Genomic DNA, 20,348 nt, shown 5'->3' on the forward strand with positions numbered 1-20,348 from the left:
GATCCAAAGTAAACTCAAAGCAATTTTTAAAAATGCTTTTCCAGTGCCCTAAAAGTAGAATTCTGCATCTGACCCTGTTCAGATTCACTAATAATCATGAGATCCTTAACTATTGTTTAATGCTAAGACCTAAGAAGGAAAAATAACTCATAATTCTGATTTTGTTTTTATTACAATGCTTCAAAACCAAAACTTTAAACAGCCTGGTCAGTGTCAGCCAACACATACAGTAGGATTTTTTTTGCAGTTGGTACATGCTTTTGCTGTAACCGCCACTGTAATCATTACTATAATAATAAAGTATATAAAGAGTACATAGAAACATACATATAACACTCACTTAGGTTCCAATGTATCTGAATATTTACTTATTTTTAATTTTGATATTCAAACTTTATTTTTTGACTAATTTGATAGCCCTGCTGTTATGGTAGTAATGTCTAGAGTAAATGTGAAAGCAGACAGAAAACACCAGCAAGTGTTGAATACAGAATCCTAGAGATCTCACTTGAAATTAACACAGTGTCTGTTACCTTTTCTACCTCACTTTCTTCTTAGTTCTGCTAGAATCTAGTCCAAAACTACTGACCTCGCCTACAGGTACTCGCATACATCCACTCTTTTAATACCATCAATATTTGATGTCTTCACCTGTATATTTAGTTGAGTTCAAAATGTACACATCTAGTCATTTCCTACTCTTAAGTTGTGGAAGAAGCCTATTTCCCATGACTAATGATCAGTTGCATTCCAGTCTACTGATGTTCATGCGTATCTTGAAGATCATACACTTCAAACAGCACAGTAAGACTCCAGTAAGACTTCCACGGCTCCTTTCCTCTGGATACTTATAATTTGTTGAGCTGTAGCAACTGCACATTTGTTACAATGGTTGTATCATCTAGTCCTTGGACTAACTTGGCTTCTTACTTTTACTTCTTCCTCTTTTGCATTAACTTTGAAAAAAAAATGCTGAAAAAATGAATACAATTCACAAGAAGCATAAAATATATCCTGAACAACAATATCAAGGGGAAGCTAGATTATGCCTCATCAAAGAGATGAAGCAATCAGCGGAAATTGTAGGGTTAGTAAGATGACACTTGAAGACTATAAACAAAGGGAAATAAACTGGGGGAAAATAAAAAAAAAATACAAAAACATTTGAACACAGAACCAACAAGAAAAAGGGGGAAAAGCGAGGTTTACAAAAATGAAAAATATCCCAACATAAGGATATAATCACATACCATGAGGGCTAAACATCACTTGTATACATATCCTAAGACATATAAATTAATTAGTTTTTTAAATCTCCAAAGAATGCTAAAAGAAAGAGAAAAGTCATCTTTACACCATAAACTAATCCAAATTCATTATGAGGAAGTTTAAGGAGAACATAACTTTTTATCAGGGCAATAAGAGTTTATGCTCTTGTGACATTCAAGCTGTACGTCTCATACAAGCACCACTAGAAACTCATAAAAAAATATTCACTAGCATGAGAAAAAATAATTACCATATTATCCTGAATATAGTCTGTATTAGAGTATAACCTGCATAGTTCATCTCTTTCAGTTAAAGGGAAAAAAATCCATTTGGGCAGAATGACTGCATGAATTAGTTTGCAAACATCCATAGCCTGCATGTACAAATTACTGCACCCATTTTAACTATTGTTTTGCTCACTATAAAAGTTATGAATTACTGAGCAGCAACACTGCCACGTTCAAATGTCTTTTTCTAATTAAAAAACATAGGTAGAGTAGTCCATCTCATTGATGTTTCATTGTACAGTGTTTGTTGCCCATCAAAAGCAAGTCACAAACTGGCAATCTTCACATTATCAACCAACCATCTCAACCACATGGCAAAATAGCTCCAGACATTTGCACTTCCAGATGTGCAGTCTAGCAGGCAGTTTGTCAGCCCCCTGCAACTGCTACAGTATTATTACACATACCACTAATGGAATAAGTTTAAATCCAGTTTATCTACTGCTACATGTGAAGCCTAATATTTCCCCTTTCTACTGGAGCAGGTCTTTATACTATGACTCTGCAATAGCGCCAGTCCAGGGTTGGTTCTCACCTTGCATCCAGAATGAACTAGAAAATGAATAAGCATTTTATAAATTAATGTATAAATAATTCAATGGTTGGTCACAGTTTTAAACTTAGTTATTATAGATCAACTTCAATAAAATTAGTATTTATTAATCAATGAGTCAAATAAATCATAATAAATTAGTGAAATATTTTGAATCTGCATTATGTAAGCTAATTAATTCAAATGTACATAACTCATAAGAGCAATACAAAATTTAAGATAGATTTGTTTGATAATTACTCTCATGCTTCATTTGGCTGCATTTTAACAAGAGCAAGTGGCAAATCTAATGTCTTGTTCATACAATACATAATTCAAACAGTTAAGGAATAAAATATTATACAAAAGGGTAAAACAAAACTCTGCAAAAAAAAAACAAGGTGTTCATTAACAGGCCTAAATTTAGCTTCTGATAAGATTACCTGGAAGAAAAGCTATCATAGAGAACCAAGCTTGTCCAGCATGGATTTACTGGCTGAGGTGGATGCTTTGCTGGTAGAATCCTACTAAGTGTATGCATATGCCTAAAATATACCACTGAAAATGGCTTTATTTGGTCAAGATACAGTACAAGTACTTTTAAAGAAAATGTTCTGTAATTGTGCCCAACTTTCTAAAATGTACAACAGTTTACTGCCAAATGCAAAACTAAAAAATCAGCTCCCTCAGAGACTTGATTGGAATGAGCTCATTCTTTCAGATATTAATACAAAAACTTGATCCAACATAGCATTCTCCTTTCTTGGAAAAAATCTCAAAGAAAAGGTAAGTCTTCATTTTCTGTCTTGGAAAAATCAGAGTGAGGATGCCAAAATATAGGTATACTGCCATGCTAGAGGGCAGACAAATGGTATTTGAAAGAACCGCTCAAGTCTTCAGCACTGAGTGCATTTAAATTAAGGGATCAGTTGAACATTACTGAAAATTAAAGGGAATTTCTTGAAGGTGTGTTTTACATTAACTAGTAGGAAAACAAGCAAGATCATTTGAGGAGGTACTACGTGTAAGCATTAGAAAATGGTAACTATGGCAGAGAATTTAAAACAGACACCTTCTGTACCTGAGGTATACTGTAAAATTACAAAAAAGTATTGGAAGCACAGAATTATTGAAATAAAAATGTATGTGCACCAGGATGTTAATTTATAACAACATTTGGTGAAAACTGACTTTATTAACAGCTGTTTGTGAGTTTGATCTTAAGTCTGGCTTGCTTAGTAGCACAGACTTATCTTAAACTCTTCTGTTCCTAACAGCCTCCAGCAAACCAGTTTCCTCAAGGTTTGGGTTTGCGGTGAAGCAAGATTTTTATCTCTTTTTCACCTCAAATTCAAAGCTCTAAAATTACACTGTTTTTCACTCGCTATACTTCTCATTTCCATTTAAAAGCATATTAGCATAATAATTCTTGAAAACTGAATCATTTTTATTGCATCATTTCTATAGCCTTTCTAGATGCATTAATGTGTTTCCCAATCTAAACATTAAATACTGATGTTGGCCACGTCCCAAACTGTGCTAATGCTAGAGTAAGGAAGATTATGTTCAACATTGTTATTCCCACTAACAGAGCTTGACAAAGATATCACCACTTTATCTCTTATAACAGTAACATACAGGAGTGTGGCCAGACCACAGATTTTCAAGACCCTGAGATTACTTAGACATTTGAATGGTTTGACTTTAATGTCACGTGTTTTTCACAGACATTATCAAAAAGAACAAAGTGGCCACCCATTCTATTTTTTAACTGTATTAAATAACACATATCCTAAATAACAAGCTTTTGCAAAAGCATGTTAAATGTATTCATCCCCACTGGAAATGAAAGTCATGTTTCAGATGGTGAATACTAAATTCTTACCTTCTTGCTAGACAGCTGCTGGTTTGTTTAACTGCTTGCACCAAACCGTAGGCTTAAAACTGTTTTTTCAAATGAGCCAAGTAACTGAATAATATTTTGTTTTTCTGAAAAACCCATATGGCATTTTGTTATGTGCGTAGTAAAATCGTTATCTTGGAAAGTGAAACATACCATATACACTTAATTTCAAATAATAATAAAAAAAAAAAAAAATTTCAAGCATCACAGGTAGGTCAGCTTGGGGAGCATGCATGTTGCCGCATCCATCATATGACGAAACAACACGGAACCCTGGTTGGCAACCCCCAGGCAGACAAATGTCCCAATCCCACCCTCCAGAAATTACCATTTCAAGCCGAATATTAAAAAAAAAAAAAAGTAATACCAAAAATGAAAATATCCTAAAGGTTCAAAAATACGTCATAGTATTAAAACCACACAACCTTTACAGAGTACCAGTTTAAAAAGAGGAATATCTTTTTAGATCAGTAAAAAGACAAATGTGCAATCTGAAATGAAGTCTGCACATTCAAGCCACTGTACAGAACAACTCTACAAGGTTTAAGAGCTTCAATAATTATCCAGACAACACTGTTCAACATGCCAAGATGGCTCAATTGCACTCTACTGCAGTATGTACTTTAAATGTATAATTTTTTTACTCTAGCAGATTAACATGTTCTTACCCAACATTCCACACGTTTGACAACTGTAATTCTTTGTTTCAAAAGTACAGCTTGCTAAATGTATTTTCAAGGTGTTCTTAAGTGCAGACACTGAGGCCAGTGGCCTATTTCATCTTCTGTGCTTGCTCCCTACTGTACCCTTGCTAGGCCTACAAATGTAACAGTAGTTTACCTAAAAGGTGAACCAACTTACTCTGAGCTAGGCATACATCAGGATCCATTACCTGACTCGGGTGCTGCATTCCCTCAGTGCAGAATCATATACAATCGGTCTGAATTACAATCGCAAGCGTAAACTGTCTAATGCACTCATTCACATTTTATTTATTTATTTATTAATTATCTGTTAACATTTTATTAATTTTAAAGGAATCAAAACAAAACATTTTATTAAAGTAACTGTGCAGTAACTCAGTGAATCAGTTACATAATGACAGTGCTTGCATTGTTTTGGTACTCTCTATTCTTGGTGCTGTCATATCAGACATCAGTGAATCTTTTGACTGAATCTGCTTTACCTGGCATTGGAGTCTGGTGAAATCTTGTCAGAACGCATGAAGCATGGTAGAAATCAATTCGGAAAGGTTGATTTTGGGACATACATACATACACGTGTTGTATATTCTGATGAGTTTACATCAGGATGGCATTAAAACAAACATTAAATCATTTTCAGCTTCTGCATGAATTAACAGTTTTGGTTAACTCAGTGCAGCCTAGTAGTTTAGGAATTGGATAATGGACTATTATGCTTTTGTTTAAAAATGTCCAAATTACAACACTGAGTTTTGGCTGAATCTGAGTTTTCAGTTTTCGGGGCAGCCGAGCCGGCGCAAAGATAAAAAATAAGATTGTGAATTTCCCCTTGGGATTAATAAAGTATCTATCTATCTAGAAGTATACAGCTCTAGCTCTGGAGAGCAGTTTAAAAAGTCTTTGTTTTTGAGTGTTGAAAATGCAGGGGTAGTGTGGACGTAAATAGAGACTAATGGCTACGTTTTTTAATGAAAATGTAGTAATGTGGACCCTTACCCAATTATGAGTGTGGGCGTGTCCATGAGTGACCCTGCAGTTCACTGACCAACTCTAAAGTAGGTTTGAGAATGTTATATTTGTTTTCTTACTTTGACTCTGTGAGACAAGAGGATTCTGTTCCACATGTTTGTCAGACTGGACCTTACAGCTTAATAAATGATATTAATGCTCCACAAAAGCAAGGAGGATTCCTATTCAATTACACTGACTACTTAAAGCATGCATCTCCAACCAGTCTGATTTTCACTCTTGTATGGGCCATAGATATTCAACAAAACCAAGATAAACCAAATTTCACACAGAAGAAAAGTTAACTAAGATGACATTGAACATTAAGAGCCTTTATCTGGCTATGGATATTTGTAAGACCTTTGATTTAGGATTACATTCCATTTTCTATATAAATTACATCTGGGTATTACTGTATGTACATTAATTTTCTTAAACATCACTTTTTAAGAGCAGATTTTTATTTAGGTTTAGTTTTTATCTATAAATAAGATAAAGAAAACCAATTATCAAATACAGCATTTTACATAGTCCAGTGTTTTTAAACAAAATAATTCAGATTTTTCAGTTCCTACCTAAAATCAGTCTCAGCTCTCCTTTCATGTACTAAATGCATTCAGAAATACAAAATAAATGTAAAAACCCTAAAACAGAATACATCAGTATTTGATCTAACAAGTGGACCAGCTTGAGCTTGCTATCAGTGTCATTTGATGATTAATTTGTCAGACTCTGTGAACTGCAATGAGGTTAACAGCACAGCAAGATGAAGCCTCCCATCAGCTCAGACATATGATGCCCAGGAAATATGCCAACGGTACAAGTTCTGCTCGATTTTCATCCCAGTGTCATTACACTACTGATGTCACTAGGGGTTTATTCATACGTAGGTAATCTTTCAGATTTTCAAATTACCTTTTTAGTGATATAAAATCAGAATCACTTTGTATTTTAATGATGTTCGGTATTCAGAATTTACGAGGCAGCTAAAATTTATTATATTAATGAAAGAAAATATTCAAAAATGCATTACTATTAAACAATTACTTACAGGTTGCTTCACAATGATGTTGCTAGTTTTCTGTTTTGATGCTTTGGGCATTTAAATAATCGATTCCTCACACTAACAGCACTTGACTTTTAAGGGAAATAACCAAGTTACAAAGCTAGCCAATGACATAATGAATAATGTAAAGTTATAAAATAAAACAGCACTATTCATTGTGCATCAACACAGGACATTATATAGTGCAAACAGAAATATAACAAAAAAGAACATAAGTTAAAACAGGTTAAATTGAAAAAAATCAAACACTGACTATGTTTGTGCTAACATGCAAAACCACAAACGTGTATGTGACTCATCCATTAACCTCCTCAGTGTAACATTTTATTCCAAGAAAACATTTGAAAAGCACTGCATTTTTTTGCCATGAAAAATTACATTTTCATTAAATCTTAAAAGTATAATCTCTCGATTACAAAAAAAATCCAGGAAAGGAAAAGCAGGGTGACGAGACGTGATCTTCTCGGAAGACACTTAAAAGACCTGCGAGACGCAAACAATGTCAAATAAGAGAGCACAGCCAGCAAACACTCAGTCGTGTAAAGGCACGTAGCACACACAGATCCTGTGCTCTCAGCACATATAAAGAGTATAAGGACATTACATTCTAGATGAAACGTCAACGACTAAGCAAAGAAGAAAGAGCAGCACGGAGAAAAGAGACCCAAAAGCGTTGGAGAGAAAAAAAGGCAGATAAGAGATTATGAAAGCAGTGGAATTCGAAAGGCTCAAACAAACGATGGCGCGATACACAGAGAAAGGTAAAGAATATGAAAACAGTAAAATTAGAAAGTATTGTAGCGTCCCAGCCAGGTTGAAGCCTTTTTTATTTTAAGTGACTGTTAGGTCCGATTGAGGGAGGGCAGAGTACAGCACAGAAGACTGATAGCAGGGTATTGATTGATGCAGTAAATTGGGCAAGACCCAGGGGATGAGGGGTTGGAGAGGGTGCTAGAAAGTTGTGTTTGGGGTTACGAAGTCAGCGATTGTTCAATTAAAACTTTTGTGACACTTTATTACGTCAGTCGCTACAGTATTAAAAAAAAAAAGATAGTAAAGATCGCATTAGTGCAAACAAAAGGAAATTAATCATCAGGTCCAGGTGTAATTGAAAAAACTGCAGGACAAAGTGAGGAAAGAAATAAAAGGCAAAGAGCAGAAAACAAAGTCTTTTCGCCTTCGCATCATTCAATGCAAAAAACGTAGATTTACACAATAATGTACCATACACTATGAGAATCTGTGGTCCCGCAACAGTTAAAGCAACGACAAATTGCATTTCAAAGAAAACACAATTCGGTCAGGTGTATATTTATGATCACGGAGAAGCTATCACAACGCGAGCAGAAGAGACACAAAGTGGCAAAAAGGACAGCGGCTGTTAGGCTTTAAAATGACCAACGCTACCCCCCATTCACAATGCGAGCAGCGTTATATGTCCTGTGAGAAAGAAATTTAACCACACCCGGGACTGGAAATAAAGGACAAGTATTGTTTTTACAAAGTCATGCGAGACAAGGCAGTGAGCCATCATTTAAAACAAGTCCACAGACATCTAACCTAGCAGTTGTTGGATTGCTTTTGGCAGACAAGCATCATGTGCTCACAGCTCTTAAAACCACGGCATGCGACAAGCAGAACAGGCAGCTCACCAGCAGCAGAAAGACAGCAGATGATCCGATGGCATATCCTTAGCATGTGTTCAGCTGCCTCCCCCTTCACAACGCGAGCAGCGCTATACATCCTGTGAGAAACAGATGTAACCACGCCCGGGGCCGGAAATAAAGGACAAGTATTGTTTTTACAAAAGTTTTTAAAGTAAAAGTGAAAATAATGCATATGTAACAATTCCCATGAAAATAACTCTCTCTTTAAATTGTATATCCGGTAAACCAAATACGGGGGTGGGCGAGCGAAGCCCCCTACTATTGATAAAAATAATAATAGTAAATAGAAATAATATAAAATGAACAATAACAAAATTAATAGTAACAGTAATATTAAAACTACTAGCGATGCCAAAACAATATATAATCTCGAAACCAGTCCTTTGTGTGATAAATCTTAAAGCATGGTGAAAGACACAATGGAAAGTCACAGCTGGGCCAATAGCAGTGTGTTTCTTTTCGGATTTTCTTTCTAGATTTATCCGTTATTTGAATAGCACACTGCACAGGTACGGTTTGGATTATGTATTTTTTTTTTCTGTTGGAGGTATATAATTAATAAAATGTCTACCAATAAGATGCTCTGGATTGATCTGCAATGTGCTGGGTCTTCTTTAGTGGTAATGTGGATGGTGGATATGCGGCAATGATTTGTTCTACAAGCTGGCATAAGGTACAGTTTCTCCAGCTTTTTCTTTGTGTAAGACGAATGCATTCCAAATGCCCTGTTCCAACAGATGACAGAATATCATTTTGTGGTGTTTCTTTTTTTGCCTCCACATAACGTGACAGAAACTCCATTCTTGATCCGCCGCCCATCATGCTATTGTAGTTGACCTGCTTGTTGCCTTTTCCCTGTACAATGACTGTAGCTGCATTATGTACAGTGCTAAGAAGATAACCATCTTTCTTGTCCTTCCATTTCAGCGCAAGCACTTTATCCTTTTGCCAAGCTATTAGTGTACCTTGCTGTAATTTAGCTCTGCCAGTCTTCAGACATGCTACGATCGTTAGGAAGCACTCTTCCATATGTGTCAGTCTTTTTTTGCAGGAAGATGTCAAATAGCTCTGGCAAAGTTTAAAAATTGTCCATGGTTACATAGTAACCTTGATCCAGCAGAGCATCTATCAAAGTCAGCAACGCCATACTGATTGTATTTCGGATCAAACATTGGCCGTTTCTCTGTGTACAGAACTGAATTCCAAATGTATCCAAATTTAGATTCACAAAGCTCGTAAAACTTTATGCCAAATCTGGCTCTTTTTGACACAACGTACTGTATTCATGACAGTGTATGGAATCAATTAAGCAAGTACTGTAGCAGATGCAAAAACAGCATCCTTCTTTTAAAAAGGAGTACATAACATTATACTCAAGCATGACTGCAAGATTAAATGAGAACTTTGTAACTGGTACCTCTTAACTCAAAAGTTAAAAAAAAAAAAAAGCTAATCAGTGGATACTGATCTGTTAAGGCCTTTTATTCCAAATAGTCAAATGAAGTATTAATTCAGAATGTCACAATATTAACCTTCTGAAAAAGCTCCATCATAAATCATTCAGAAATAAGTAATTTTCTAAATGAATGTACTTCTGAAAAAGGGCAGCTAAACAACAATATTAAAAGGCCCAGAACTTCCAAGGTTCAAAGAGCAGAACAACATTTTATTGAGGTCTGTTGTATGGATCACTGGTAGAGGTGTCCATGGATGGATGATAAAAAGAAATACTTTTCAAATTCTTTTGACCTAAAATTTACCGAAACACCTAACAATGAAAAAGATTGAATACAAGAAATATCAGTATTTCACAATACTATACTAGTATGTAGAACACATTTTATTTATATTAATACCCATACATCTATCCATTCATCATTTGCTGATCCCACTTAACAGAATTAAGTTTTGCAAGCCAGAATAATATAAATAAATTACCAAAATGGCAGATATCTCAAATCATATTATTTCAAAGAGCACAATAGAATTGTTTAGTAGTTGATACACCACTCAATTTTAAGAAAAATGACACCCACCTTTTTCCTTAATGTATTATTATTGGATTGGAGAAAACAAGGAAAAAAATCAACCATCCCTTCATGCATAGTCATTCATGGCCTGAGACCCGCACATTTGAACTACTCTACAATTCAAAACCCAGAATTGCAGTCAAATTAAAGATTGTGGATTAAAAGGAACTTTTGTATCCAGTGTGCCAAATCATTTTTTCCCCCCAAAGTCTGCACAATTTAATCCCTAAGCCAGACACACTTTGACAAGTACAAATGGTTTAATTATACATTTAAATGCACAATAAATACAAAAAGAGTCCACCTAAAAAGAGTGATTTTGGTCCAGTTCCTACCTATCCTGTGCCATAATTTGTCGATTTGTGCATATTATGAATACTTGCCACTCTAAACAAAGTAGTTTTACACCTTGTAATAAACTGTGGAAAATAAACAGTGTTGTCTACATACTGAATCTGTCTTGAGATGTGGTTGATTTTAGCTTACAAGCAAAAAGATAATGGGAGAAGCAGACACTTTGATGACTTTAACTAGTAAATGTATTGTAGATGCATGTGAATTAAAAGACACTAAAAAGTCATTCTTTTCTCGTAAAAGAAGTTTCTGTATTCAATAAGTGTTTTGATACAACCTGAACTGCATAAAATACACAACATTGAAAATGCTAGGAATACAAAAATAATAACATAACAACGTTGAATGCTATTCATGAGTAATAAATATTCTAAAATTAAAATTGCTCCATGAATCAGGATTTCAAACTTTAAACTTCACCCATACTGACAGAAACTGAATCTTCAATGTGTGTTTAATCAAACATTTAAAATCTAATATTTCTGAAGCAACAAATAAATACATTTAAATGCACCACTTGAAGGAAAGCTCACAGACCAACTTCATTGTACAGTAAATGTCCGAGGTTTAGCATCAAATAAGCTGCTTATTGTAACTTTAATTAGACCTTTTATATACACAAAACTGGTAAATATTTGTCAATGTCAATTTATTTATTCAGAACATTTAAAACAACATAGTAATGCTGCGGCCAAAGTGCTTTACAATAATAGAATAAAAGAAAAATAAAAAAACAAAAACAATAAACAATAAAACATAAATAGTAATAAAAAATATGAACATAAAAAAAGATAGATAATAAATAGAAATAATGTTATATGATCACAAAGAGGAAAACCATCAGTATTACTAAAGGTCACTGAATGCAAGTGAAAAGAAGTGAGTTTTTAACCTTGTTTTGAACTGTTCAATTGTAGACGACTCCTTTATGTGATGAGGTAAAGAGTTCCACAGGCGAGGAGCAGCAGCTGCAAAGGCCCTGTCCCCCTTGGTTTTACATTTGGTACAAGGGACAACAAGAGACAACTGACCAGAAGATCTAAGCACTCTGGATGGCTGGTGTAAAACACACAGCTCAGATAAATAGGCAGGAGCAAGCCCATGTAAAGATTTAAAAACTAGCAGCAAGATTTTAAAATCAATTCGAAAACTGACAGGCAGCCAGTGTAAAGAAGCTAAAATAGGAGAAACAGAGTCATACTTCCTTGCCCCAACCAGAAAGCAAGCGGCAGCATTTTGGACCAGCTGTAACCTGTGTATCAGAGATTTGTTAATCCCAGAATACAGCGAATTGCAATAATCGAGGCGAGAAAAATAAAAGCATGAGTAGCTTTCTCAAGATCTTTAGAAGATAAAAAAGGCTTTATCTTACCTAATAGATGAAGTTGGAAAAAGCAACTCTTGACTACAGAATTTACTTGTTTCTCAAAAGAGAGGTTACTATCAAAGGTAACACCAATATTGCGGACTTGAGGTTTGGAAAAGGCAGAGAAAGAGCTGAGTAGTCAAAGAACAATTTGGGCTTTAGCTGATGGACCCACTATAAGCACCTCCGTTTTATTGTGATTTTGATCAAGAAAATTATTGGCCATCCAGGATCTTAGTTCAGACAGACAGTTGTGGAGTTGATTTGTTGCAGAGTTGCCGACAGGAGTATAAACCTGAGTATCATCAGCATAGCATTGATTTAATGATTCTAAGATTTTAACAACACTTTCAATGACTTTTTTTGCTTTGGAACAGTGACATCTGGACACTTTTTATGATTGCTCTAGTGATTCAAGCCAGCACAAATAAAAGGGAAGGACAATGACATGCAGGCAAGAATACCTTCTTCTCTAAAAATAGTTTATTAAGGCAAGTGCATTGTTAGATGTCTATTTTACACTAAGCTTGTCATTTCATTATGATCTCTTGAGATGTGGGATTTTAAAGCCAGGTTTCTAGCCTACCCTAGGCAAAGCTAAAAAGATGTTTGGCTAAAATGCTTGGCACATGGTAGACTACATTTCACGAGGTTGTTGGCAACAGGATCGATTGAAACAAAAACATTTCACTGATAGCATAGGACCTAAACATATCAATATCAAAACCACTTAGTTCAGGTGGCAATTTACACTGGGCAGAAAACAGCTCTAGCCAGGGTGCCAGTACATCACAGGGCCAATAAAAAATCAACAATTAACTAAGATCACCAAGATTGGGCAACCCAGGAGAGACCCATTAAAGAATTCCCAGTAGGGGTGGGTGGCTAGATGGCTGAGGTCTAGAGGACATGAAACATGTATAAAAATGAAAAACTGAATACATAAAAAAATACATTACCATCAGAAATTATATACAATGTGAATAAAGCAATAGAGCAATAGCACAAAATGAACTAGCCAATAGAAAAAAAAGAATAATCAGAAAAAATAGTCTGAACACAACTGAATGAACCAATCAATCTTGAATTTAAAATCCAAATATAAAAAACTATTTTATAAAGCACAACTAGGCATTGCATTAAGAGAAACCAAATACAGCATCACTGGAATCCTATCCATTTCACACATGGTGGATTATGGACCTTGCCAATGCATTTCAAGGAAAAAACCTCTTCTTCAGAACACAGCAACCCAATATTAACTTCAAAAATATATATGTATAACATAAAACAGTGAGGAAAATACTTATTTATACATGTGGAAAAAAATAATAAACAGTAATTAAAAATTAATAAAAACCAAGTGTGTAGGCCGCCGAAAAGCAAGAAAACATTTTCTTTATAACACAAACCAACTGATTGTAATACTTTATTGCATGCAGCCAGTTTTCATCCCAGATCCCTTATAAATAACCTACCTGTGTAGATAATACTATATTTTTGATGAATGGTGTGAGATATATATATATAGATATATATATATATATATATATAGATATATATAGATATATATAGATATATATATATATATATATAGATAGATATAGATATAGATAGATATATAGATGTATATATATATATATATATATATATATATATAGAGAGAGAGAGAGAGAGAGAGAGAGAGAGAGAGAGAGAGAGAGAGAGAGAGAGAGAGAGAGAGAGAGAGAGAGAGAGAGAGAGAGAGAGAGAGAGAGATAACTGCAGCCTTTTTATTTAATCCACGGCTTCTCCGCTGTTTTATTGTTCGTTTATTACGATGTTAGTTGTTGTGTAGGTATTTTAGACTTACTTTACATTGTTCAGATACCCATTTCCTTTATTGTTCCAACCGTACCCCCATTAACATGTCTATCGAGGTGATCACCATCGTTCAAAGAAATTCCAGTTACCGAGTGGTTTCCATGCCCGGAGATTGCACCTGCCTTTTCCATTCTCTGTGTTACATATTGCCCGGCCATATCAGGCTCACTCTTGATATCTGGAGAAACATTGTGTCTTATGTATTGAATGACTGGGACAGGTTCAAGGTGTGGACTGATGACGGTACAGGAGATAATTATACTACACAGGAGCACTATAAGAGTGAAATGCTTAAGCCCTTCACCTATGGTTCTGCATGTGAATTGATGGCTGCTGCTGAATTGTTCGATTGTCGCTTTTAAGTGTACCAAAATGGCCAAATATTTTAAACCTTTGGAAAACTGCCAATGCCTCTTAAACATCTTAGATTCACAGGTGACGATTTGAGTAGTGGACACTTTGATGTTTATGAATGTTTAAACTCTCAAAAGCTGGATGCGAAGTTATCGATGAAACCGGCTGTATGCTTACAACGCTTGACAAATGCCAAATGTCACTTCAACACAACAAGTCCTGCAAATGCAGCAGTAATTGAAACAAACCATGAAACTCAAACCGATTATGACAGCAGCAATCCAAGCTGTGAGATTTGAGGCAACATTGCTTTTCACATGGCCAACTGTACGTTGCATGCTCAAGAGTAAGCCCAGCGCACAGCTTGGTCATATTACAACCGGAGGGCCGAACTGACAAAGTGGTATACAAAGAGATCCTTAACAAATAATTATTGGTATATTTCCCCTCAATTTAAAAAGGTTTACTTTTCTACTTAATTAAAATTTTCAGGCAGTACTTCGCCTCTGCGAAGCGCAGGTATTTTGCTTATATATATATATATAGATAGATAGATAGAGAGAGAGAGAGAGAGACAGACATATATACCAGGGTGACACAGAAAACGGGAACCTTTGAAAAACCCAATAAAAATAGAAGAAATCCAACAAAATAAATTTATTGACAGCAATTGAACCACTACAACTTGCCTTTTAAGAGACAGTAATCCAAATTATCAATGTCTGAAAATTACGTCCCGTAGATGGCGTCCTCCTGTACGTATGCATTCTTCTGATCTGCTGTTGAGGTTCCCCATTGATCGCTGCAATATCTCAGCTGGGATACCACGAATTTCATCTTGAATTCTTTGTTTCAATTCATTCAGTGTCCTTGGCTGAGTCGTGTACACCCGACTCTTAAGGTAGCCCCACAAGAAAAATCACAAATGGACAAATCTGGTGATCTTGAGGGAGAGGGAATGTCATTGAATCTTGAGATGACACAGATACTGAACAATTCTCGCACAACTGCCATTGATTGCCTTGCAATTGATTACTAAATTACTAAATGGCGAGACTGTTTACAGCTCAAGTTCCCTTTTCCGCAGTGCTGCCCACTGTACATGGCTGCCACTATGCATTTCAAAAGTTCCCGTTTTTCTGTGTCACCCTGTGTATATAGATATATATATATATATATATATATATATATATATATATATATATATATATATATATATATATATATATAGAGAGAGAGAGAGAGAGAGAGAGAGAGAGAGAGAGAGAGATACACATTATATATATATAATAAATATATATATATATTTATTATATATATATATATATATATATATATATATATATATACATATACATATACATATACATATACATGCATACAAACACAGTTGTGCTGGAAAGTTTGTGAACCTTTTAGAATTTTCTATATTTCTGCATAAATATGACCTAAAACATCATCAGATTTTCACTCAAGTCCTAAAAGTAGATAAAGAGAAACCAGTTATATTATACTTGGTCATTTATTTATTAAGGAAAATGATTGAATATTACATATTTGTGAGTGGCAAAAGTATGTGAACCTTTGCTTTCAGTATCTGGTATGACCAACTTTGCAGCAATAACTGCAACTAAACGCTTCCGGTAACTTTTGATCATTCCTGCACACGGCTTGGAGGAATTTTAGCCCATTCCTCCATACAGAACAGCTTCAACTCTGGGATGTTGGTGGGTTTCCTCACATTAACTGCTCACTTCAGGTCCTTCCACAACATTTCGATTGGATTAAGGTCAGGACTTTGACTTGGCCATTCCAAAACATTAACTTTATTCTTCTTTAACCATTCTTTGGTAGAACGACTTGTGTGCTTAGGGTCGTTGTCTTGCTGCATGACCCACCTTCTCTTGAGATTCAGTTCATGGACAGATGTCCTGACATTTTCCTTTAGAATTCTCTGATATAATTCAGAATTCATTGTTCCATCAATGAAGGCAAGCCGTCCTGGCCCAGATGCAGCAAAACAGGCCCAAACCATGATACTACCACCACCATGTTTCACAGATGGGATAAGGTTCTTATGCTGGAATGCAGTGTTTTCCTTTCTCCAAACATAACGCTTTTCATTTAAACCAAAAAGTTCTATTTTGGTCTCATCCATCCACAAAACATTCTTCCAATAGCCTTCTGGTTTGTCCATGTGATCTTTAGCAAACTGCAGACAAGCAGCAATGTTTTTTGAGAGCAGTGGCTTTCTCCTTGCAACCCTGCCATGCACACCATTGTTGTTCAGTGTTCTCCTGATGGTGGACTCATGAACATGAACATTAGCCAATGTGAGAGAGGCCTTCAGTTGCTTAGAAGTTACCCTGGGGTCCTTTGTGACCTCGACGACTATTACACACCTTGCTCTTGGAGTGATCTTTGTTGGTTGACCACTCCTGGGGAGGGTAACAATGGTCTTGAATTTCCTCCATTTGTACACAATCTGTCTGACTGTGGATTGGTGGAGTCCAAACTCTTTAGAGATGGTTTTGTAACCTTTTCCAGCCTGATGAGCATCAACAACTCTTTTTCTGAGGTCCTCAGAAATCTCCTTTGTTCGTGCCATGATACACTTCCACAAACATGTGTTGTGAGGAGCAGACTTTGATAGATCCCTGTTCTTTAAATAACACAGGGTGCCCACTCACACCTGATTGTCATCCCATTGATTGAAACCACCTGACTCGAATTTCGCCTTCAAACTAACTGCTAATCCTAGAGGTTCACATATTTTTGCCACTCACAAATATGTAATATTCGATCATTTTCCTCAATAAATAAATGACCAAGTATAATATTTTTCTCTCATTTCTTTAAGTGGTTTCTCTTTATCTACTTTTAGGACTTGAGTGAAAATCTGATGATGTTTTAGGTCATATTTATGCAGAAATATAGAAAATTCTAAAGGGTTCACAAACTTTCAAGCACAACTATACTATTCAAAATCTCCTCTAAAACATGTTCTCATTTTCTTTACATCATTTCTGCGTTATGACAAGAAGTTGGTCTGTACCTTAATATCTCATCTCAATTAACTTATGTATAACCTAGTTAGGGTTGCTGTGATAAAACGCAAAGTAGGCCAGACCAGGATTATATCTTGCAACACTCTTAACCTCCTTTTGTAACAATCACAGGCACTCCCAGGCTATCCGAGAGGAATAATCCCTTCGGCCTGTCTCAGTGGGTTATGCCAAGTACACTTCTGAGAGGTGTCTAAGGGTTATTCTCATTAACTTCCCCAAACACAACAAACAGCCCCTCTCAGACCCAGAGCGGCAATTGTTCTACTCAGAATTCCTCTTAGACTGTTCAGCTCCTATAATGGCTATGAAGCCTGTGACCCAGATAAGGAACTACATTTTTACTGCTATTTTATCTTTGCTTTCTCTACAATCTCTCACTTCACTATTCCTGTTACAGTATAATTCCTGCAATAGTAATACCACTCCAGTGATTTTTCATTGTTTGTATTCTTATTGTAAACAGGGATCAAAAAGTAATTAGTTCTTCCTCCAAATGGGGTAACTGCTCACCTTCTGTAAATCAAGACACTCTTTCTGATAGAGAACCAAAGCTCATGATTTATATGTCCTAAGTACTTTGGCAGAATGGTTCCAGTCTATTCAAGGACTTACAAGAAAATAAAACCAAAATCATAACATCAAACCCATAAAGCAGGAACTGAATTCTCACAACTGTTCATGAAATTCAGAAAAAGAAAGATAGAAAATACAGTCGACCCTTGACATACGACCAGTTTGACATGCGAACAACTTGATTTACGACCAAAATTTTTGTTTTGATTTACGACCAACATCTTGCGTTACGACCCGAATGCGGTCATGTGTATCAGCTTGTGCGATTGTAAACAAACAGTTGAGAGCGTTCGTAAGAGTCAGTCGGAGCCCAGATACATGTGTTTGTGGACGTATATTTCGGTCAGTGCAGTGATTTATCTAGAAGAGAAGGTAACGAAGGTAAAGAAAGCGATTGTTAAGGGATGTTAGCTAGAGGGCTGGCGTGGCACATGATGATGTCATCAGGCTGAGTGAGCACCGGCTTGCTTTGGAGTGTATTATTACAGCAGTTCACAACACGGCCAGCTTTGACCTGAGTGCTCGACTACTGTCATTATTAACATGAGAAACAGCGATCACAATCGAAATGAAGAAGGAAATTGTGCGGAAATATGAGAATGGCGTTCATGACCGATCTCGCTAATATGTACAACATGTCGAAATCTACCATCATTTTACAAAGAAAACATTGGCATAAGGAGTCTCCTTCTAAACAATAACCACATTCCATTTCATTCTCCTCCTCCTCCCTTCCTGCAGCCCAAAGATGTCAAATTAAATGGAGAGTACAGTATGAAATTGTTGTTTCTGGTAGGCTAGGCACTTTTTATAACTTTTTGGTTAGTACATTAGAAAAATTATTGGTGTTTTGGTAAATTATGCGCATTATACAACCTTTTTTATTATGAAATGGTTAAGTAAGTGTTGCTGTGGGAGGTTCTGAGCGCATTATGGGTATTTCCATTATTTCTTGATGGAAAAATAGTCTTGACTTACAACCAATTTGAGTTACAACCAGCCCTCGCGAACGAATTGAGTTCATAAGTCAAGGGTCCACTGTATGTTCCTTTGAAAGATGTGAATTAATGGCAAGAATGGGGACATAGCTTTCACTCTGCAAATACTGGTACCAAAAGCAGTCAAACACTTCTTTACAGTTAATTTCCAAAATTGTACTGGCAAGTGTTCATAAATGTCTCTTATTTACTGTGAGGATAATGGAATCCGCACTACATGTCCTGAATGCAAAATTTCTCTATCGGTCTTCTTTACAACACTTCACTACAAGCTTTAAAAGTCTGTGTAAGCATTTCCGTCTGTCTATAACACACCACATACTCAAAGTTTATGAAAAAAAGAGGGAACCACTATAGTGTGTAAATAATATAATCTGTAATTAGTATATGCCAGTGCTTTAATAGATTATGCAACAGCACATACAGGTTTTTCAGGTATTTATACCAAGATTTATCTTACATTTATTTCCTCCTAGGAATACTAGATACTTTCAAGCATTATCTACTGACAAACTACAAAACAAAATCAGGCCCAAATTACAGAGAGACATAAAGAAGAAGAAGAACAGGCATTTAGGACAGCGGTGTAGATTTTTTGAATCATTCTGGTAAACATTATTTGAATAAGAAAATAAAAATAGCAGTAAACATACCCTGATGCTGACAATCCGAGCTGTCAAGGCTAACTTGATATAGATGAACTCAACAACACGCAAGAAGCTCACCTATTATCTGTTTATATCAGAGATGCGTATTTTGATGATATGCCCCCTTCCTGTGCCGTGGCAGCTGTTTGAGTCAAGAAGTTAAATTAGCACTAACAGCATGTTTACACTTCTGTATGTTCGAATGTTATCTCCACAGCTTAAAAACACATGTAATTTACAACACAACACACCAACAAAAAATCCACACATCCCACAGATCGAAGTCTTGCTTTAATTCAGATGATGCTTTCAAATTTATCAGTTCTAATTGTCAGGATCCTTCAACAAGTTACATGAGCCCTGTTTGTCTTTCAATGCAAACTCTCCTCCCAGACCAACTGTAAGGAGGCCTTTAAAAAACTGCATCTCCTCAGCTGGAATTTCAAAGTTATCAAACCTTTCAGCAAAACATACTCTTAATTTGTCTAAAAACACACAGTGTTGGGAAATGCAGCATGTTTGTGAAAACAATTACAGTTTATTTTTAAATCTATTAAGTTTGTTCATTAGTTCACATACTGTTTTAGTTGTTTCTTTGCAAACCACAATTAAGTCATTTAAATGATGGAGGATGACATTCAGGAAGAATACTTCTACCA

The 20,348-nt window shown here is 35.7% G+C and overlaps 1 protein-coding gene across 2 annotated transcripts in view; it reads right to left on the reverse strand.

Annotated features, from left to right (window-relative positions):
* The window catches only part of galnt1 (UDP-N-acetyl-alpha-D-galactosamine:polypeptide N-acetylgalactosaminyltransferase 1), a 507,921-nt gene that overhangs the window by 137,606 nt on the left and 349,967 nt on the right, over positions 1 to 20,348 (reverse strand). The window lies entirely within an intron of this gene.

Source organism: Polypterus senegalus, chromosome 15, assembly GCF_016835505.1.
Source record: "Polypterus senegalus isolate Bchr_013 chromosome 15, ASM1683550v1, whole genome shotgun sequence".
NCBI classification, from domain to species: domain Eukaryota; kingdom Metazoa; phylum Chordata; class Cladistia; order Polypteriformes; family Polypteridae; genus Polypterus; species Polypterus senegalus.